The following is a 23,759-nucleotide window of genomic DNA, read 5'->3' as shown; positions in this document are numbered from 1 at the left end:
TGGGTCATCTTGTGACTCTGGGCAGAATGAAACTCTCTAAAGTATCATGCCAATTTAAATATAAATTTGTAGAAATGTTTACATTAAAAATTTAGGACAAAAATAGTGAACATTGGAATAACACTAGTGAAGGAAAAATACAGCAGTTTCTAAAGCCTCTCTCTTAATGGTCTAGATGAGTATTTGTGATAATGTTTGTTATGCAAGCTTTTACTCATCTAATAATGGATTTTTATAAATATTCAGTTTATATTTTTATGTCAGTCTTTTAGATTATTTAATTGATATTCAAAATATGACCCAAATGTTATGGACCTTTTTTTCAACTCTGGTGCTTAAACAACAGTCACTTCATCATAACACATGTTATAAGATCCAGTTTTCTAAAGAATTAAATTGTAGCATTTCGTCTGACTTCTCTTATTATGGGAATGTACTCTAGGTCATATTTCTATATGTTCTTCAGTGCACTGCTGCATGTACTCAGTTGTAAGCTTCCTACAGGCAGTATCTATAAACAGTCTCTGGTTACCTCTCGTCTGTATAGTCTTCACTAACTTGGCTGTGAGGGCTCAAACAGTGCTCTTTGAACTGTGTATAATCACTTCACTATTTCTAATATTCTCTCTAGCCCTGCTGAAAGTTTTGCCATGGAAATAAGTTCATTAGTTTTACTTTTATTTTTTTTATTTATTTATTTTTTTTTAATGGTAAATGTGTCTTTAATAAACTTATATTCTAATGGCAGGAAACCAGAATTATCAAAGAAACTATTCAATCATTTTAGGTACAGTGTACCATGACACGCATAAATAGGATAATGTATTAGAGACAGACTCAATGAATGAGAAGGAGCTTAAATTAGGGAATGAACAAAATTCTTCTAGGAATTGATGAATTGATCTAAATAACAAGAAGAAAACGCTCATGAAATTGTTGCAGGACATTCCTTAGTTCAGCTAAAGATAGGGTTCTTCTCCATCCCATGGCCATGAAAATTTAGACTCTCAGATGGTTTAAAGGGTGAGTAAGCAAAGCAGAGTTTAATTGGGTGAAAAGGGGGAAAAAAAGGAGGGGGAACAGGAATCCTCTGCAAGGCCAGAATCCTCTGCTAGAGAGATTCCCACCCACCGTTGGAATTCCAGGTTCCACCCTGCAAGAGGAGGGGCCACAATGCACAAGGGCATGAACTTCCCGAGGCTCCACCTCAGAGGGCAGGCTGGCTGGAGTTTCTCTGAGGACCCCCTTCCACCTGGCTATCTCATTCCCCTTCTAAAGTAGTACATCTAACTCCTGTTAGATTAAGGATAAGGATGAAGACCGATGTTAACTGATTTCTTCTGACAAGGGGCACTGTTTTGGGGAAATGGCAGTCAGAGCTTTCCTGGAGGCCTATTTAAGGGTTCCCAGCCTCTGGTTGCATGACTGGAGTCTGATGGTATGAAGGGAAGAACAGACAAACCAGGTTATTAGAAAGTGTATCTAAACAAATCAAGGGTAGGGGTAAAGACACCTCTAAAATTCTGAGGTCTTTTATCAGTTTACACAGGGAGAGAGAGGCCAAGAGCCCAACTGGTAAAAAAGAAAAAAAAAATGAAAAACTTTACTCTTTTGCTGGCATGTTCGTCCTCTGGGTTCTCTTCCCCTGACCTCAATCCTAAGCCAGCCAGTTTAAGGTTTGGGAAATTAACTCTTTCCAGTTTGGGGAATGCACCTGAGGGGAGTATCTCATAGTATGAAGGCATAATTACCTATTAGTGAAGAGAGAATTGAGGGAGAGAAAGGAAAAAGAAGGCATTTTTTTCAAAGGAGTCAGAGGAGTTCAGGATGCATTCAAAAGGGGTATAGACTGAAGATGAATGGCTACTCATCTAGAAAGAGGGGAGCAGGCATCCCTGGTTCCCCTCTCTTCCTAGGAGATACCCACAGTACATGAGGGAGAGAGAGAAGAACGTCCTCTTTCCCTCTTCCATCCTTGCATCCCTGAGTTCCAGTGACTTGGCAGGTCCCATCATGAGTTCCAAAATGGCTTGCACCGGTGAAGCAGGGAGGACCCTTCTTTCTGGTCAAAGCCTTGGTAACCATTTTTTCCAGTTGTGTCTATTTCTGGAGTTCCCATTTTGTCTGGAGCCAAAATGTTACAAGACTTTCCTTAGTTGAGCTAAAGACTTGGGCTCCTGTCCGTCCGTGGCCACGAAAATGTAGGCTCACAGACGCTTTAAAGGGTGAGCAAGGCAGGGTTGTATCGGGTGAAAAGTGAATAAAAGGGCTAGTTTTACTTTTAAATTAGGTTGTCTGATACAAGAGATTTTCCAGGCTCCTTCATGTATTCATTTATTGAACAAAGTTTATTGAGTATCTTTTTGTCTTAGGCTTAGGTCTACATGGTAGAGAACAGCAATGAACTTCAAAACAATTCTTGTTTACATGAATTTTATATCTACTGGTGTCAAAAGGTTTTAAAAAATTATAACCATTTGGTATGCTGACAACAAATTTTAAAACTGTGGTGGCAAATCTACTACATAGAGTGTAGCTAAGGAAGGTCTCACTGAAAAAACAGCATTTCCCAGAAAACAACATTTATATGGGAATAAGGCATGTAGTTGTTAGATATAAATAAAAGACATAGGTAAAAGCAAAAGCCTTGGTAAAAGGTATGAGGCAGAAGCATTCTTTATGTGCTTAAGAAACAACAAGGAGACCAGTGTGGAACACAGTGAATAAGGGATAAGATAACAGAGCATAAAGTCAGTGAATGAGTTTGCATTTTCCAGTTATTACAGGGCCTCATAGGTGCTATGATTTGAACGTATGTGACCCTGCAAAATTCATATGTTAGAACTTAAACCTCAGTGTGGTTGTATTAAGAAATTAGGCCTTAGGAGGCAATTAAGTCATGAGGGTGGAGCCTTCATGAATGAGATTAATGACCTTATAGAAGTACTGAAGGGAACTAGCTCGGCCCTTTTACCTTATCTGCTTCTTGACTGTATGAAGACACAGCAACAAGGCACCATCTTAAAAGCAGAGAACAGCCCTCACTAGAACACGAACTCTGCTTGCAGCTTGATCTTGGATTTCCCAGCCTCCAAAATTGCAAAAAGTAAATATATATTATTTACAAACTACTCAGTCTAAGGCATGATATTATAGTTCTGAAACAGCCTTAGATAATAGGGCTTTGCCTTTTACTTGGAATCTCAGGGAAAAACCACTGGAGGATTTTACATAGAGGATTTACATGGCTGCTGTGTTGAGAATAATTTGTAGAGAAACAAAAGGCAAAAACAGGAAGAACAGGTGGGAGGTCAGAATAATAATCCAGGCAGGAGATTATGACTACTTTGGTAAGAGTGGTAGTAGTGAAAGAAAAAGCAGTAAAATTCTAGATGTTTATTATATGATTAAAATAGAGACAAGAGGGGCTCCACATAAATTGGTTTCCATGTGTGTAAGGAAGAAAAATGACAGCAAACACTTTGGCTGGAACAGAAGAAGAATGAAGTTCTACAAGCCTTGAGACTGAAACCTGTAGATAAGAGAGAAGGTGTAGATAAAGGGGTATAATGCAAGAGATTGCAAGGACTGTGATATTTAGAAGTAGTCAGAGAGGTAAAAATAGAACTAGGGGAGAGTGATGTTTTTGAAGTCATGTGAAGAAATTATTTTAAAAAGAAGGCGTAATTGTGTCAAACCAGATGAGGACCAAAGATCCACGGACGTAGCAAAGTGGAAAACACTGGTACACTTAAATAACAGCTACTCTGGTGGAGTGGTTGAGCTAAAATTCTATTGCTATGGGAACAGAAGAAAATCAGAGGAGAAGACCTAGATACAGTGTATATTGATAGCTCTTTTGAAGGCTTATGTTGTAAAGAAAGAGAGAAGAGAAGTGGAGAAGAAACTGGAGAGGGTCATGTAACTTTTAAAAAGGGGACTTTATTTTTTAGTAGGAATATCACCTACATGAGGTTCTGGTGAACACTGGAGGGGTTGCACAGGAGCATAGTTAGCTGATTTACATTAAGGAGAGGGAAGGTGAAGTATATGGGTGCATCTCCATGCTGATGGGATGGTAGATGTGGTGGTGGGACACTGGGAACAATATTTTCAGATTGCTTCTACAATTTCAGTGAAGTATAATCAAGATTATCAAAGAGATTGAGTATGAGGGAGAGTTTGATGCTTGCGAAGAGGGTAGAAATATTGGGAAAAAATGAAACAGACTGAGGAAATGTAAGTCTGCCTGACAGCACTGTAAGTCTAGTGGAAATGGTCATGAATTTCAAGTGCAGTGAGTTAGTACAGATTTGCACTCAATTTACCTGTTGTGATGTAGGCACAAAGGAGGCAGGGTTTAAATACTACTTTACCACTTATAAGCTGTGTGTTCCTGGAAGACTTACTTAACTTCTCCAAGCTCCTATTTTCATATTTATTTTTACAGGTGTGTTGTAAGACTCAAATGAGATAATATATGTATACTGCAGTGATTAGGAGCTTGAACACTGGAATTAGTCTGATTGGGTTTAAATCATGATTCCTATCATAGCACAAGAGAGAGGGTCAAAGGAAATGTGAGCCTATACAAAGTAATGTTTATAATTCCAAACCATGGGCTCTAAGAGGTTTAAGGAGGAAAATAAAAATATGAAATAGGATAAGAGAAGACAGTGAACACATGATTGACTCAGATGAGTTTGTTTGTTTTGGAGTCAGCTTACTAGCTAGAAAAATAGAAGGTGGTCACAGAGTAGAACACTGAAAGCTGAGATTATAGAAGGAGTAAAGTAATTAATAGAACCTTGAAAAAAAAATCTCACATAAGGTGGAGGAATAGATTAACAAAGAAGAGGTCAAGAAGCTCAATGTCAACCACTGTAATCTATGTGGATATAGAGATCCCTAAGAAGTATGATGGGAAGTGGTGTTGGTAAGAATGACAATAAAGCAAAGCTAAAAATACTAAAGGAAAGAATGAGTTCTGTAAATGACTGCAGCAAGGTAGAAAGTGTGGATAATTTCATGGCAAGATTTTCAAAGACAGGGAAACTTTAAGGAGAAATATGGGGGGGGGGAGGTTAGTAAGATACCACCTTACCTTGAAGCCTAATAGTACAAGAGATGTCAGAGAGAAAAAGAAAAGCCCCCACTTGATAGAGATCAGAGAAAATTTGAACTGCCTAGCTTCCTAAGACTCAAACTTCATATTCCTAGGCCATAAACAAGCCAATCAATTCTGCCACACTTTGTAGGAATGTACTCTACAACTCATCCATCTGCTATATTACAGCATTAAGCTGCATCCTTAGAGGAAGCTGTTGAAAATAAAAGGTCAATACATGTAATAATGGAATCAAAAGACTGTGAAAATACTGCAATAGGGCATCCTTAGAAAAAATGTTCAGAGTAATCAACTAAGTACATATCTAAAAAGTTAGCATTAATAGTAGAATAAATATGAAAGATGATTTTCTTTTAAATAGCTACATTTCCCTGGTTCTTACCAAATTTTTTTACATTGATGTAGAAATTACTCTGTAAGAAATCATCTGTAAGAAAAACTTAAAGATATTGTTTTCTCTGTATTACAGAGTATGTGTGAAAATACATATATACTTTTCTTATAATATATATTTCATATATACATAAACACATTACTGTAATTAGTAATTAGAAACTATTACAGGAAAATACATTCCATAATATATATTCGCTGTGTGTATATATATATATATATATACATACACAAACACACACACATATGTGTGTGTACACATATATATACACACACACATATATATATTTACACAGATACATACACATCCCTGTTCTTTTAACATGTTTTGAATGTAGAAATCTATAAATATATGAATAATAATTTTATAAATTTATAATTTTAGTTTTTTAAAAATTTTGGGTTATAGGAACCAAGTATCACAATTCTAAATAAAGATGAGATCCACCACTTTCATGACTCTGCCTCACTCACCTTACCCTAATCCCAGTCATGGTTTTAATAAAAATTTATTGACAAATGCAGGCAGCTGATCTGCAACCCACAGTTTGCCAATTTTATTTAATAAACACTGCATTAAAATATTATTTAAGTTGATTACTGAATTTTTTACACTCTCCTGAACTTCATGCCTGAAGAATGGATTTTACTCACATCATGCTATTCCAACACTGTCAAAAAATTTTGAAGCAAAAATAGCAAGATGGCAGAATAGGAGCTTATACTCATCATATTGTCACAGAAATATTAATTTTGATAACTATCCAAAGACAGAAATACTTCTCTGAGAACCTGAGGTTCTAGTAGAGAGATTACCTAACCCTGTCCTAGCAAATAATCTGAAAATAAACACATTAAAGATGGTAAGAAGAACAATTTCACTTTATCTTTGTCACCTCTACCACGAAGTGGCACAGCTCGAGAGAGACCCCCTGGCCCATGACTTGTCTTATGGGAAAGTATAAGCAGAGTGGGCACTGTATTACTTTGTTCTTACACTGCTACAAGTTCATACCTGAGGCTGAGTAATTTATAAAGGAAAGAAGTTTAACTAACTCACAGTTCCACATGGCTGGTAAGGCCTCAGGAAACTTAAAATCGTGGCAAAGGTACCTCTTCACAAGGAGGAATGTCCCTTATTAAACCATCAGATCTCATGAGAACTCATTCACTATCATGAGAAAAGTAGTAGAGGAAAATTCTCCATTATTCAATTACCTCCTCACTACATCCCTCCCATGACATGTGGGGACTATGGGATTATAATTCAAGCTGAGATTTGGGTGGTGACAGAAAGCCAAACCATATCAGGAGTCCAGTCTCACTAGCCTTGCAGAATACCATCCAAAAGAATTGCTTCTGTCTTTCCCTACTCAGGTAATTGAGGAGACCAACACAACTGAACAGCCTGAGAGAAGTAGGGCTAAAAGCAAGGGAAAAGGGCAGGGCTTACAGAAACTGCCACATGGATCTTAAAAATTGCCCACAGATCCCAGTAACTGGCTTACAGGCTCCACTAAGAGAACCCCTCATGAATTCCGTGGAATGTATCACCTGTAGCTGCTCCCTCCTGGCCAATGTGTGCCCCAGTTCTCTGCACATTTCCTCAAAACAATGCACATAGCCTCCATACAAGGCATTGGCAAATTCTTGCAGATAGTACATGAATATGAGCAGCTGGCTCAACTTTGCAAGATTGGAAGGAAGTGTACAACTGTGAACACTTAAGGGGACTTTCCTGGAGAAGAAAACGAAAGGCTGTCAGCATTCAGACAGACTTTGTGGAAATAAGAAAAAGCACACAATCCTAAGACTCTCTTCCCAAACGAGGGGAAAAAGAGAAATAGGACAAGTACATTAATGTATAATGCCAGAGAGACTCCCAATACTTCTAGGTAGACTGATGAAGGTCTTTCTATCTCTCTCAAAGCCAGTTAGTAAAAACTGGAGAAGGAAATTGTTCCTTCAAATTCAAAGATGCAACAAAAGATTTTAAGAAAAATAAAACATCAAAAACAAAACACCATCAAAGAAACAAAATCAAGTTCCAGTGGCTAACCATAAACAAATAAGGAATTATGATTTTAATGACAAAGAAAAATCTTTTATGACTCAGTTAGCTACAAGAATAAAGACATAGACAACAGTATCAAGAAAACAATACATTAACAAAATTAGAAATTTAATAAAGAGATTAGAAACTATAAAAAAGAACCAAAAACATTCTAGAGCTGAAGAATGCAATGACTGAAATTAAAAATTTAATAGACAGCTTCAACAGCAGACTCAAGCAAACATAAGAAAGATTTAAAGAACTCAAAGATAATTTGAAATTATCCAGTCAGAGAAACAAAAGGAAAAAAAGAATGAAAATAATGAAGAAAGGCTGTATGACTTATGGGTCATCAATTAAGTAAAACAATATATTTATTATAGGAATCCTAGAAAAATCAGAGAAAGAGAAAAAGGAAGGAAGCTTATTTCAAAAAGTAATGACAGAATAATTCCCAAATCTGGGGGGAGACATTAACATTCAGGCCCATGATGCCCAAAGAACTTTATGTAGGGTGAATATTAAGAAATATTCACCAAGACACATTGTAATTAAATGTCAAATGTTAAGACAAAGAGAGAGGCTGAGGGAGCAAGAGAAAACAACTTGTCACATACCAGGGAAGCTCCATAATACTATATGCAGACTTCTCAGAAGAAACTTTGCAGATCAGGAGAGAGTGGGATGATAGTTTCAAAGTGCTAGGGGAAAAAAATTCAACCAGGAATACTTTACCCAACAAGCTATCTTTCAGAAATAAGAAGAGATAAAGAATTTCCCAGACAAAGCTGATGGAGATAATTATGACCAGATTTGCCTTACAAAAAATGCTAAATGGAGTTTTTAAAGTTGAAAAAAAAAAGAACACTACATAACAACATGAAAGTATTAAATATCCTGCTATATATACCAGGTATATAGTCAAATTCAGAATATTTTGAGACTGTAATGGCAATTAATAAATAAATTTTAATGCTAGCATAAAAGTTAAAAGACACAAGTGCTAAAAATAGCTAAAGCAACAACAATTTATTAATTGACACACATCATAAAAAGATGTAAATTGTAATGTCAGTAAAATAAAATGTTTGTGGGGAAAGTAAAAGTGTATACTATTTTTTGTATACTATTGAAGTTGAGCTGTTATCAGCCTAAAATAAACTGTTACAACTCTAAAATGTTTTATGCAACCCACCTGTTAATAACAAAGAAAAATCTAATCGAATGATGAAAGATAAAGAAAAAATAAACCATAACACTACAAAAAAGTCATCAAATCACAAAGAAAAACAGCAAGAGAAAAAGGAAACAAAGAAACTATAAAACATTTAGAAAACATGAAGAAAATCACAATAATAATTCCTTATCTATAAAAAATTACTTCAATTACTTTATATGTGAATGGACTAAATTTTCCAATCAAATGATACAGAGTGGTTAAATGGGTAAAAAAAGAAAAACAAACCAACCTCACTATATGCTGCCTACAAGAGACTCACTTTAATTTTAAAGATGCACATAGGCTAAAAATGGAGGAATGGAAAAACATATTCCATGCAAATGGTAAACAAAAAGCAGGGATGGATATATTTATATCATATAAAATAGATTTTAGGTGAAAACCTATCATAAGAGACCAGGAAAGTCATTGTATAATGATAAAGGGATCAATTCATCAAGAATAACTGTTATAAAAACACATATATGCAATCACCATTGGAGCACCTAACTATATAAAACAAATACTAATGGAACAACAACAACAAAAAAGAAATAGATAGAAATACAATAAGTGCAGGGGATTAAAAAATCTACTCAGAGTATTGGATAGATCATCCAAACAGAAAGCCAATAAAAATAGAAACAGCAGACTTGAATAACACTATAGATCAAATGGATCTAATGGATATATAGAGAAAATCCAGCAAGAGCAGAATATATATTTTTCTTAAGTACACGTGAAACATTCTACAAGGTAGATGATATGTTAGACCACAAAACAACCCTAACAAATTTAAGAAGATCAACATTGTATCAAGTATCTTTTCTGACTACAGTGGTATGAAACTAGAACTCAGTAATCAAAGGAATACTGGAAAATTCACAAATATGTACAAATTAAACATCACACTCCTGAACAACCAATGGGCCAAGATAGAAATCAAAATGAAAATTTAAAAAATAATATTTAGACAAAACTGGAAACACAGCATTCCAAAATTTATGGGATGCAGCAAAATCAGTTTCAGTGGGAAGTTTATAGGAATAAATACCTACATTAGGAAAAAAGGAAGATCTCAAATAAACAACCTAACTTTATGCCCAAGGAACCTTGGAAAAGTATAAATTAAGCCCAAAGAAGGAAATAACAATTAACAGAAGAGAAATAATTGAAATACAGATTAAAAAAGCAAGAGAAAAGACCAATAAAATAAGGCGTTTATTTTTTGGAGAAGATAAACAAATTTGACAAATAACTAGCTAAATTAAGAAAAGAAGAAAGAAGACTTAAAATTATAAATGAAAAAGACACATTGCAACTGATGCCATGGAAATACAAAGGATCATGATAATACTATAAATAATTATATGCCAACAAATCAAATAACCTAGAAGAAATGAATAAATTCCTGGAAACATACAACCTACCAATTCTAAATTATGAAGAAAAAGAAAATCTCAACTGGCCAATAATAAGTATGGAGATTTAATTAGTAATCAAAAACCTATCAATAAAGAAAAACTCAGCACCAGATGGTTTTATGGGTGAACTCTGTTAAATATTCTAAAAAGAATTAATTCAAATTATCCTCAAACTCTTCCAAGAAAACAAAGAGGAGGGAATATCGGCAAGCCTATTTTATGAGGCTGCCAGCATTTCCCTGACATCAAAACCAGACAAGGACACAATAAGAAAAGTATAGGTCAATATCCCCAATGAACACAGAAGCAAAAATCCTTAGTAAAATACTAACAGACCTAATTCAACAGCATATATGATAATCAAGTGGGGATTTATCCATGGTTGTTCAAGAATGGTTGAACATACACAAATCAATAAATGTAATACACCACATTAACAGAATAAATAATAAAATTTATGTGATTATCTAAATTGATGCAGAAAAAGCATTAGACAAAGTTCAACATCATTTTATGATGAAAACTCAACAAATTAAATATAGAAAGCATGCATAAAAAGTTTACACATGACAAGCCCACAGCCAACATCTTACTCAATTATGAAGGCTGAGAAATTGGAAAGATATTCCATATTTACAAATTAGAATTAGTGTTGTTAAAATGTTTATAATATCCAAAACAATCTATGGAATCTATGCAATCTCTATCAAAATTCAGTGGCATTTTCTGCAGAAATAGCAAAAGCAATCCTAAAATTTATATGAAATCATGAAATACCATAGATAGCTTAAGCAATCTGGAGATAGAAGAACAAGTATGTGGAGGCATCACATTTCCTGGTTTCAAAATATACTACAAAGCTACAGTAGTAAAAACATTGTGGAACTGGCATAACACCAGACAGATAGACTTCATAGATTAGTAGACCCCTAGAATAGAGAGTGAAGAAATAAACCAATCCTTATAAGGTCAACTAATCTTTAACAAGGATGCCAAACATACACAATGGAGAAAAGATAACCTCTTCAATAAATATTATTGGGAAAACTAGATATCCATAGGCCAAAAAAAAAGTAATTGCACATTCATATTACACCATATGCAAAAATCAACCTGAATTAAGGACTTAGACATAAGCTCAAAAACTATAAAACTCATCAAAAAACATAGGGGAGACGGTCCTTGGCATTGGTCTTACAAACAATTTGTTGAATATGACACTAACAGCACACAAAAGCAAAAATAAATGGGATTACAACAAACTAAAAAGCTTCTCCACAAATAAGGAAACAATCAACAAAATAAAAAGTCAACTTATGAAATGGGAAGAAATATTTGTGAACCATTTATCTGATTAGCAGTTAATATCAAAAATATATAAGAAACAACAGAAAATGAAAAAAAACTCCAGTTTAAAAAAATGGGCAAGGGACCTAAATAGACATTTTTCCAAATAAGACATACAAACTTTCAAATATATAAAAAATTCTCAACATCTCTAATCAGTAGAGAAATGCATATTAAAACCAAATGAGCTAGTACCTCACACCTGTTAGAATGGCTTCTATTAAAGACACAAAAGATAACAAGATTCAGCAAGGATGCAGAGAAAAGGGAACCCTAGCATGCTGTTTAGGGGGAATGTAAGTTGCTACAGACATTATGGAAAATAGCATGAAGATTCCTCAAAACATTATAAATAGAACTATCATATGACCCAGCAGTCCTACTTCCAGGTATTTATCCTAAGGAATTAAAATCAGAATCTTAAAGACATACCTGTGTTCCTATGTTCACTGTAGCATTTTTCACAATAGCCAAGATACGAAAATAACCTAAATGCTCATAGAGAGAATAATAAATATAGAAATTTTGATATGCTCACACACATTTTCTCACTTTCTCTCTCTCTGTCTCTCTCACATACACACATTCACACACACACATACACAAAATATTATTCATCCTTAACAAGGAAGGAAATTCTGTCATTTACAACAATATGGATGAACCTGGTCAAAATTATGTCAAGTGAAATAAGACAGACAAAGCAAGGCAAATACTATATAATCTCAATTATATGTGGAATCTGAAATAGTGGAACTCATAACAGCAGAGAGTAGAATGGTGGTTACCAGAAGCTGAGGAAAGAGGATATGGGGAGATGTTGATCAAAGTGTACAAAGTTTCAGTTATGCAAAATCAATTAGCTCTAGATATCTAATATGAAGCATGGTGACTAAAGGCAATAATACTGTATTGTATACTGAAAATTTGCTAACTAGGTAGATCCTAAATGTTCTCATCCCCAAAATAAACAACTATGTTAAATAATGAATATGTTAATTAGGTTGATTATGGTGATTATTTCACAATGTATATATAAGTAAACCAAATAGTTAAGTTAAATATATAGAATATTTAAAGGCCCTGAAAATTAATGTTTATTAATATTTTCACTTCTGCACTCCTCACAAATCCTGCCTCACTTTACACAGAGACACAGACAGTTACTACACATACACACTTTAAAGTACCAAGCAGTTACTCATTCCATCATTTCAGTACAAAAAGCACTTCCTGGACACCTGTTGACTCTTTGCATGCCAACTGCCCAGTATGTTCATGTGATATCTATTAGTCAAGTTACCTTGGGGTAAACAGGCAGCCCAGGAGGGTTGGCAATTATAACCAGCAGTTACTAAAATGGTGTTGAAATTATTTAAAGCAGTCTTGACAAGATTTTTAAAATGCCCTTTGAAACAATTTCACCTCTGGAATGGCTAAATTGAGGTGATCCTCACAGAAAAATTAAGTCACCAAGAATAATATGATAATAAGCCATGACAACACGTAGCATCTTTATATCCATGATGTTAAGCTAATGGGAGAAGTACAAAAGTTTCAACTCTCTCACCACTGAGTTTGGAACTAATAAAAACTTAGGACAGAACAATTTAAGGAATGAACAATTTAATACCATAATTAGTAGTGAGAAATATAAAAATTAGTAATCATTGAAGAAGTTATTACTATATGTTTAATGTATCAACTGTAGCTATTGAAACTATAATATATTATTTTATCAGATTATATAAGAAATGAGATTTTTCTAGACTGTATGCTACTTCCTGAGAGGAAGATTAGGTTTTTGGGAAGCCTCATTATTTAGGCCATATTTAACTATATTAGTTCTGTATTTTGGTTTGTGCATTGGAAGGTCTGATTCAATTGTAAAAATAGGTTTTTTAAAGTGAGGTGCCAAATGAGGTGACAAAAAACAATATTTAGTAACTGGTAATTACAGGTCACTAAATAAATCTGGAGTCTTTATACCTCCTACAATCTTGTAAGATTTTAGGAGACAGACCTGGGAAAGTTAAGGTGACCCTCATAGATCTTAGAACACTCTCCCAGTCAAGACACACACCCATGTCAAAGACCCTCAGAATATCAGGTAAATTTCAGATCATTCCCAGGATACTAGTATGTACTACTGGGACAAATCCATTAATGACTCTAGAAAACCTTGAAGAAAACAAGAAATGCAGATCTATCTAAAATAGTCAGGATTTTTGTGACTTATCATGACTTAATACAGGGAATATTATTTTTCATTTATTCATTCGTCAAAAAATATTAAATATCCACATTGTAGCAGGCACTGATATATATTAAATATACAATGTGGGTATTTAATAAAATGCTTAATATTTAACAAAATATTAAGTATCCACATTTTAGCAGGCACTGAGAATACTCCACTTGTAAGGTTTATATTAGAGAAAATACTAAATATAGATATATAAATGTGTATGCACACACATAGATGAAACTAACTCAAAATTAAGTTAAATGCTATGAAAGAAATTCAAAAGAGACTGAAGATATTATGGGGGCTGGGAATCACCTTTACAAAGCCAGGAAAGACCTCTCTGAGGAAGGTATATTGGCACCAATTAAAACAAAAAACAACAACCTTGAGACGCTTGATGGGAAAAAACATTCTAGGGAGTGGCTGCAACACGTGTAGAAAAATCTCTTGGAGCAGAGTATAAATTTGGCATCTTCAAGACATGGAAAAATTCTATCAGAGCTAGAACATTGGGGAAGAGGGTAGATGTCATACATGCACACTTCAATTTCCCTGGACTTACACAGCATGCAAAATTGGAATATAGAGCAATAGAAATTGTACATAGAGGTATCGACATGGATAAGCATTCAGAATCATAGTCTCACTAAGATTAGTTTGTATAGCATAAAATTTGTCTCTTTTGAGTATCAGCTTAATATTTTTTTTATAAATACATATATAATTGTGCAACCAACACTCCCAATTTAAAACATTTTCATCATCCCAAAAAGTTGCCTCATGTTCTTTGCAGTTGATTTCCACTCTGTTTATCAGCCCCAGGCAACCAGTGATTTGTGTTTTTTCTTCATAGATTTACCTTTTCTAGAAGCATCATATAAATTTAAACATACAATACGTAGTCTTGTATCTGCCTTCTTTCACTTGGCATAAGGTTTTTGAGGTTATTCTGTTGTTTCCTGTATGCATAATTCGTGGCTTTTATTGCTGAATTGTATTCCATCGTATGGATATACCACATTCTCTTTATTCATTTACCAATTGATGGACATTTGTGTTGTTCCCAATTTTGCACTACTATACATAATACTGCTGTAAACGTTCGTTGACAAATCTTTTTATGAATACAAGTTTTAGTTAGCTACCTAGAAGTGAAATTATTTGGTTGGTTATATGGTAGCTGTATGATTAGCTTTTTAAGCAATTAGTGTACTGTTTGAGTCATATGTTTTTAATTCTGTGCTCATATATTGGTTTTGGAGGATAATAATAATTATGAGAGAGTCTGCTGGAATAATTAATGGAATCTGTAGAATTCTCATCTCTTTCTAACCTGACACCATAATATCACAAGGAACCTGGATATGAAAATAGCAGCTACCGCCACTTACTTGGAAATAAAAGATCATGAGAACAAAGTGGACAACTTGTAGGTTTTTGAGGGTTTCACATAATTATTTTAATGAACCTGTCAGTTCATCACATTAATGCAGGGTCTGTTATAAAAAACATTTTTCTAATTCTCCAAACTAAAGTTTGTGCAGTTCCAACCAGTGTGGAAATCTACCTTGTGATAATGAGAAATATTCCTCCACCATGAGGTCCAAAATGTAAGTTTTCCTTTTCTCCTAATGAGAACTATTTCCAAGACATTAACCTATTTCTTGGCTATCATCTACATCTGGACAATGGAATTTTCCTATAATAACTTCAGATCTCAGAAATTTAAAAGGTAAATGAAATACTAAATTTTCCTACGAGTAGAGGGTGGCAAAACTGATGAAGACAATGTGCAATGACTTTCTATATGAGGCAGAAACATGCACAACGCATAAAAAAAAAGAAACTAAAAATATCTGATGTTGTTATAAAGGAAAGCAGAGCCAAAAGCAATTTGTCTGTGCTTCTTGCCCATCTGTGTGGCTCCTTCACTTAAACAGCCAATGCAGTCAAATCTGATTTGCTTTCCTGTTATAAAAGTTGTGGCTTAACTAGGAGCTATGCTGAAATGTCTAGATAAAGACATCTTTACATAAATACTGTATATATGTCTATATTTTACACATATGCTTTCTACATGTGATTTTTGTACACACACCCTGTCTTCCCATCTTCAGGTAATGTGTTAGCACATGAGACATATCTAAAGGGAAGCCTTTCTTCTAGAGTTGGAAGAATTGTTCTTTCTTCTAAACTTGACTATAACACAAGCAAAACTACAGAGAAAGAGTTATTTCTCTGGTCTCATTTCAGAAAAGAAAGTTACCTTCATTGGACTCAAGACTGGAAGCAATAAACTGAACATTTATAAAAACACCCCTGGGTAGATAGGAGGTGTATGTACTGTGGTCCTTGTCCATCAAATTGGGAGCTAAAAAACTAAGTGATTTGTTCAACATTATTAAGTTCTTTCATGAGGAACTAAACACAACATCCAAATAGCCTTTCCTTCAGACTAGTGTTCCAACCAGCTGACCACTGTAGCTATAAACATTTGCCCCGGCTGTATTTTCCCACTCCTGGATGATTGTCTGCCTGGCAATGAGATGACAGAAGCACTAAGCCAAAATATCCTTATGTGGGCATAGCTGCCTCTTCATGGCAGAGCCAATTTGGATCCCATCCATTGGCAGGGATGTCCCAGAAGCAGCCAATTTTAGTTCAGCCTCTTTAAAACTCTGGATTGTAAACAAACAGTAGGAGTTTCTTTCCACAGTGGAAGGAAGAATAATGAGAAGAAGGATGCAGAAGAGAGGGGATAAGTGAGGCTAGCACCTAGTTTACCAGAGAAATTAGAAATGAAAAAATGAGCTGGAAACCTCCAGAGACTCTGATAATGCCCCAGATCTTTCAGCTTTTAAAGACTATGAACTGCATGTAGCTCTTTCCTCCTTTTCTTCCTTACTCCTTTAAATTTCCATGTCATTGATTGGTCCTCTCCATAATTGTCTTGGTCTTTTCTTGATACTTGAAACAGCAGGTCAAAATTGGACATGTCTGGTAGGTGGTTGCTGGTTTAGTAGTAAAGGGTAGTAGCTGTAATTGCCCAGTTTGAATAGTGTTCATGTTTTTAAGAGTTTCATAAACAAATCTTCATCAAATAAATGTTTTTTAAAAATCATTATTGATTAGACTCAACATAATTAAGGAAGGTCCAGTCATATCTCTTGCATAAATTAATGCCTTCTAGAATCAAGCACAACATCCGTATGTATGTCTTGCATGGCATACTGCTCTGCAATGTGATGGAATCAACACACCCAGGTGTTTGAAGTCAGGTAGCTAACCTAGGATTTAAAGTTCACATTATTTACTAGTTAACTATAGGTGCTTAAACAATTTTCTTGAGGTCTCCCTGTCTTGATTTCTTGTTAATGAAATGGGGATGATAATAATAATAATTTTACAGGGTTGGTGTAAAAACGAAATGACTGCCTGCACTCAATACAGCAGCTATTATGATTATTGTTAGCTATATGATGATTAAATTATTGCATGCTATTGATAAAATGAATGTGAAATTACTAGTAGCCAGCTCACAATATTAGTATAGCAAAAATTATTTCAATTTGGTTTAAGTGCAATACCGGTGGTCAGTAATATCACCTTTTCTTAAAATTTAATGCATTGAGCACTGTCAATTACAATGCAAAAAAATGCAAGTAACCCAATTGGACTATCCATTAGCTGAGAAAATATAAAATGAAAAAAACACCTTGAATTCAGGATCACTTATGAATGTGGTTGTATATTTTTGATAGAATTTATATGCATTTAGAAAAAACCAGTATGTTTTATGTTAGATATATTTATTTAGATTACCAAAGAAAATGCTTTGCATACATGTGGATTGATAGGTTCTATCCAATAACTTTCATCACTCGTCAAGGGCCCTTGGCACATAGGCTGAGGATCACTAATGTTGGTTAAGGTTACAATAGACAGGGGAGACTTACGCTTATAGATCTGCTTGCCAAGTGGAAATGCTAACCTGCTCTTTCCCAGGATTTAAGAAAGCATTTGAAATATTTCACAAGATAAATGAAAATGGGATAAACACAAGGCCTTAAGGAAAATATACTTCTGGTGCATTTATTAAGCACTTGGATCTGATGCATGACACCTGCTTAAAACTCAAAGAATTATTACAGGCTTTGCTGAGGAAGAAAGAACAAGAATTATGACTGCACACAGGCTCATACTTCAGCAAGTCAATGTTTTTAAATCAATGAAAAACAATCCAATGATTGTGTTTGCTACAAAGGGAAAGCAATGAAAGATGACATACAGTATTGCAAGCTGTTCAAATTACTGATGGCAGAGTGGCAAGATATATATCCATTAAAACCAAATAGTTGTTTCAAAGTATGTTGGCCAACAGAGATAAATAATGTTTCTCTGAAGCGAACATAATGTCTCTCCTCAGATTTTTGGACCCTATAATGGTTTTAGCCACAAATATCTCTTGCTTATTTGAGGAATTTGCATGTTCTACCTTCATTCAGAAACTCTTGAGTTAGCTCAACAGAATTCATCTTCTACTTCAACAAAAAAAGCATGAGCATTAAGTATCAAAGTATGTGTATTTCTACAGTAGGCTCACTGATGGTCTTATTCCTATTCATAAATTTGTCATAGTGAATGAGTTAAGCGTGAATATATAAAACGTGTTGGATGTAGAGGCTACTCTCACAAGAATTTTGCATCATCTGTGGGCCATGTTTAAGAGCATGTTTGTGACGCAGAGGTACATACAATTTCTCTTTTTTTTTCTTGATTTTCTCTTATCAACGTTATAATTAATAAACATAAAAAGGTAACATTAATACATATAGTATTAAATCTTTAAAGATTTGCATTCTCCTAGTCATTGAAAACAATTCTTTCTTCTTTATCTGCATAGAAATTTGACAGTAGTTGATTTGGGACCACATAATATTGGCCAATCAGTAGCATATACCAACTCTACATATCCAAAACTTAAACAAATCTGTTCTATACAAGGAGTTTGTTGATATGAGTGACGATTTAAAAAATTACCTCAGTGCTATTTCAAACTCCATCCCTCTCAACTGTAACCTAAACAAATTCTTACAACATATAGCCCAAAAAAGGGATATGTGAAATCTTTTACAACTGGAAAAAAATTCCTCTTCCTAATCCCTCCTATCATACTCCCCTCAAGAACTTCATTATAATAGTAAAGTCCAAATTTAGACTTCTATTTTCATCAAAAACTCAGAAAAATCCAAAAGACACTTATAAATTAAGTTTGATAAAGATACCAAATACCGAATATTGATGTTCATTGAAGATGAGAATATAGCATGGCAGTTTTTAAACAAAATGTGAAATGTAAAAACTATATGATAAAGTGAATAATTGTCCTTAGTCTTTTATTATTATTATTATTATTGTTTTGTTTGTTTTTTGTTTTGTTTTGAAATGGGGTCTCTCACTGTCACCCAGGCTAAAATACAGTGTCAAAATCAGTGTTCACTAAAGCTTTGGCTTCCTTGACTCAGAGATCTTCCTGCCTTAGCCTCCTGATTACCTGGGACAACAGGCACATGTCACCACACATGGCTAGTAAAAAATATATATTTTTTTGTAAAGATGGGTTCTTTATATGTTGCCTAGGCTGGTCTTGAACTCCTGGGCTCAAGCAATCCTCAGGCCTCAGCCTGTCAAAATGCTGTTACTACAGAAGGGCCCCACTGTGCATGGCTGGTTCTTATTCTTTATGAGGAAAACTGCATAGACTACTAAAGTTGTAAAAAATGACCAATGTTTGTAGTGGACAACAGTATAAATATCTATGGGTCTTAGTAGACAAATGAATGACTGGGAAGCAACATATTACAGGATAGCTTGAGGATATTGCACATTTGATTCCAGACCACAGGAATAAAGTAAATATAGCAATAAACTTGCTCCCAAACTCCTGTTCATCTTGATATTTTGACTTCCTCCCTTAAATTGCAAATGTGCTTAATAACATCTATAACAGTGAATCCCCCCAGAATATATTTGAGTCATTTTTCCCAGAGCCACATGTTATTTGGTTTTTCCCATGAATAGAAAAGTTATGTTTACACAATACTGTAGTTTATTAATTTTAAGTGTGCAAAAGAATTATATTTTTAAAAGTACATATCTTAAAAATACCATTTTCTTAAAAAATGCTAAGCTAATAATCATCTGAGCCTGTAGCAAGCTGTAAATTTTTACTGGTGGAGGATCTTCCCTAGACATTGATGGCTGGTAACTGATCAGAATGGCAATTACCTAATGTTGTGGTGGCTGTGGCAATTTCTTAAAATAAGACTACAGTAAAGTTTATACCATCAATGGACTCTTTCTTTCCCAAAAGATTTTCTGTTATATGCAATGCTGTTTGATAGCATTTTACTCACAGAACTTTTATAATTGGAGTCAATCCTCTCAAACCCTGCCACTGTTTTATCAACTATGTTTATGTAATGCTCTAAATCCATTGTTGTCATTTCAAAAGTGTTCACAATATTTTCACCAAGAGTAGATTGCATAACAAGAAACCATTTTTTTTTCTTATCTATAAGAAGCAATGCCTCATCTTTTTGAGTTTTATCATGAGATTGCAACAATTCAGTCACATCTTTAGGTTCCACTAATTCTAATTCTCTATTTCCAGCACATCTGCAGTTAGTTCCTCTTCTGAAGTTGTAAACCCCTCGAAGTCATCCATGAGGTGGGAATCAACATCTTCCCAAACTCCTATTCATCTTGATATTTTGACTTCCTCCCCTAAATAGCAAATGTGCTTAATAACATCTATAGTAGTGAATCACTCTGGAATATTTTTTACTCACTTTTCCCAGATTCATCATAGGAATCAATGTCTCTGGCAGCTATGACCTTATGAAAGTCATAACTGATAATAAATAATAACATTGAAAATTGGAATTACTCCTTGATCCATGGGCTGCAGAATAGATGTTGTATTCTCAAGTATGAAAAAACCACTCATTTCTTTGTACCTCTATCTTTATCTGAGCTTCTGGATGAGCAGGTGCATTATCAATGAGCAGTAATATTTTGAAAGAAATTTTTTTCCTGGACAGTAGGTCTCAACAGTCAATTTAAAATATTCAATAAACCATACTATAGACAGGTGTGCTATCAGCCAGCCTTTGTTTTTCCATATATAGAGCATAGGCAGAGTAGATAGCATAATTCTTAGAGGCCCTAGAATTTTAAGAATGGTAAATGAACACTAACTTCAACTTAAAGTCACTGGCTGCATTGTCCCCTAAAAAGAGAGTCAACCTATTCTTTGAAGCTTTGGAGACAGACACTGACTTCTACTCTCTTGCTTTAAAAGCCCTAGATGGCATGGTCTTGCAATATAAGACTGTTTCATCTGTATGGAAAAATCTGTTGTTTTACTGTAGTCACCCTTACCTATGGTCTTGGCTAGATCTTCCGGATAATTTGCTGCTTCACCTTGCACTTTTATGTTATGGGAACAGCTTCTTTCCCTAAACCTTAACCAATCTCTGCCAGCTTCTAATTTTTCTTCTGCAGCTTTCTCTCCTCTCTCAGCCATCAGAGAATTGAAGAGGATGAGAGCCTTGCTCTGGATTAGGCTTTGGCTTGAGGGAATCTTGTGGCTGATTTTATCTTCTATCCAGACCACTAAATCTTTCTCTGTATCAGCCATGAGGCTGTTTCCCTTTCTTATCATTTGTGTGCTTGCTAGAGCAGCACTTTTAATTTTCTTCAAAACCTTTCCTTTTGCATTCACAACTTGGCTAACTGTGTGGTGCAGGAGGCCTAGCTTTCAGCCGCTCAGCTTTCAAAGTGTCTTCCTCACTGAGATGAATCTTTTCTAGCTTTTAATTTAAAGTAAGAAACATTGAACTGTTCCTTCCAGTTGAACACTTAGAAGCCATTGTAGGGCTTCTAACTGACCTAATATCAATATTGCTGTCTCAGGGAAGAGGGAAGCCCAAGGAAAGAGAGGAAGACTGGAGAATAGTCAGTGGAGCAGTCAGAACACAAACATTTATTAACTAAGTTTACTGTCTTCTGTGAGTGCAGCTCATGGCACCTCAAAGCAATTACAATAGTACCATTGAAGATCACTGATGGTCGATCACCATAACAGCATAACCTATGACAGTAATGGTAATACAATAATAATGAAGAACTTTGAAATATTTTGTGAGAATTTCCAAAATGTGGCACAGAGATAGAACGCGAGCACATGCTATTGGAAACATGGTACTGTATACTTGCTCAATGCGAGATTGCCACAAACCTTCAACTTGTAAAAGTCACACTATCTGCAAAGCATAATACAGCAAAGTACAAGGAAATAAGGTTTGACTGCACTGCAATAAAATGAAGTATGAGTGTACTGGTTAAAACAACACTGTGGCGTATTTACCTCTCCCTGGAGCACTATTCTTCCTCATTGAGTAGGACTGACTCTGTCTTCTTACGCAGATTCCAACTCAGATGTCAACTTACCTGTGAAGAGCCTTTCCTGACTCCCAGATCTAAAGTAGCCAGGCAGTCACTCTCTTTTCACCCCACCCTATACTAGTTCTCTGCATTTTTCACACCCAGTATTTTCTTATTCTCGTTGATTTGTTATTGGGTTTCTACACCCAAAAGGATATAAGTTCGCTAAGACATGTCTGACTGTTAGATTCCCAGGTCCCAGATGTTCAACAAATACCTGTTGAACAAATCACAGCTGAAAGGAGCTACAGTACAAATACAGAGCACTTTATGTGCCCACCCACATAAAATGATTTCAGTGACGTTGACTGTCGTCTTCTACCTTCCTTTATCTAATTTATAGATATAGTAACCCTGCAATTAAAACATAAATGTAAGAAAAAATGTTCTTTGTTAAAATTTAGCCATCCCATTCAATGGCCTACATTTAAACACTGTAGCAATCATTTATACTTTAAGGTTTAGTATAAGGTAAGGTATACTTTAAGGTTTAGTAAGGTTTAATGGATAAGGTTAACAGTTATACATTTGAACATTGTTTAATAAGCTATGGATGAGAAACGTAGAAAAACTGAAGATATTAAGTGACTGAAAACAAGGAAAAGAAAAACTGGGGCTTTAAGACTTACCTGATGACTTCAAAGTTTGTCCTAGCTTCTGTCCTGAGTAGGACTTTTGCATTAACAAGTGAGCCTGATGGAGGCTTAATGTTTCTAAGAAACAGTCTTCAAGTACTGACAGAAGATGGCCATCTGTTCTTCTGATTGCTGAGCCAGAACAAAGGGAAAAGAATAAAATGCAGTACAGAGGGTTTAGATTAGCTCTGAGGAAGGATGTCTGCACAAAGTGAGTTGTTATACAATAAAATAAGTTTCAGGAGAAAAATAGTTTTAAACTCTCTCAATATGGAACTCTTCAGAACTAATTCAGATTTGTATCCATAAAGGAGGTTTGAGAAGAAATTTTCTTTCTGAAGCCAGGAAAGCAAACTTTGTTCCTTTATTCTTGGAAGTGTTATCAATTTTATATGGTGAATGAAGATATTTGAAAGACCTTAACCAATTAGAAATTCAGGGTGGAAATTGCAGAATGACTTATGTGATGTATGCAAGCCTGTCATTATATGTTGTAGCAGATTGGAGACCCCCAAAAATCAACCTGAGTACATTAAGCTGCTTTCTTCAACTTACTTGTATCAGAGGTTTTCTACTGTATGGCATACAGTTGCCTGACTCTGGGATTTTAAGTGTCCTACAAGGAAAATGCCAAGGAGGGCATAAAATAATAGAAAAAACATCAGTGATTTATGTTTTACTTTTCCAATATTCTTCTTACAGGATTCTTTCCTTCTTTAAGCTCTCTTTTTTTGAATGTCTAATAAACCTCCAACCGCTGGAGGTGCCCATAATCCTAAATTTGTTTTCTCCTCTCCTAATTTC

General features: G+C 34.8%; 1 long non-coding RNA gene across 1 annotated transcript in view; it reads right to left on the bottom strand.

Moving 5' to 3' along the window:
- The window catches only part of LOC128931350 (uncharacterized), a 36,077-nt gene extending 12,990 nt beyond the window's left edge, over positions 1-23,087 (bottom strand). The window contains exon 1 of the long non-coding RNA XR_013532396.1: positions 22,950-23,087. This is a non-coding gene — a long non-coding RNA (uncharacterized LOC128931350). The remainder of the gene's footprint in view (positions 1-22,949) is intronic.
- Positions 23,088-23,759: the final 672 nt, after the last annotated feature.

This window comes from Callithrix jacchus, chromosome 2 (genome assembly GCF_049354715.1).
Source record: "Callithrix jacchus isolate 240 chromosome 2, calJac240_pri, whole genome shotgun sequence".
NCBI classification, from domain to species: domain Eukaryota; kingdom Metazoa; phylum Chordata; class Mammalia; order Primates; family Cebidae; genus Callithrix; species Callithrix jacchus.
The sequence above is the reverse complement of the archived record's forward strand: the minus strand, read 5'-3'. Positions and strand labels throughout refer to the sequence as shown.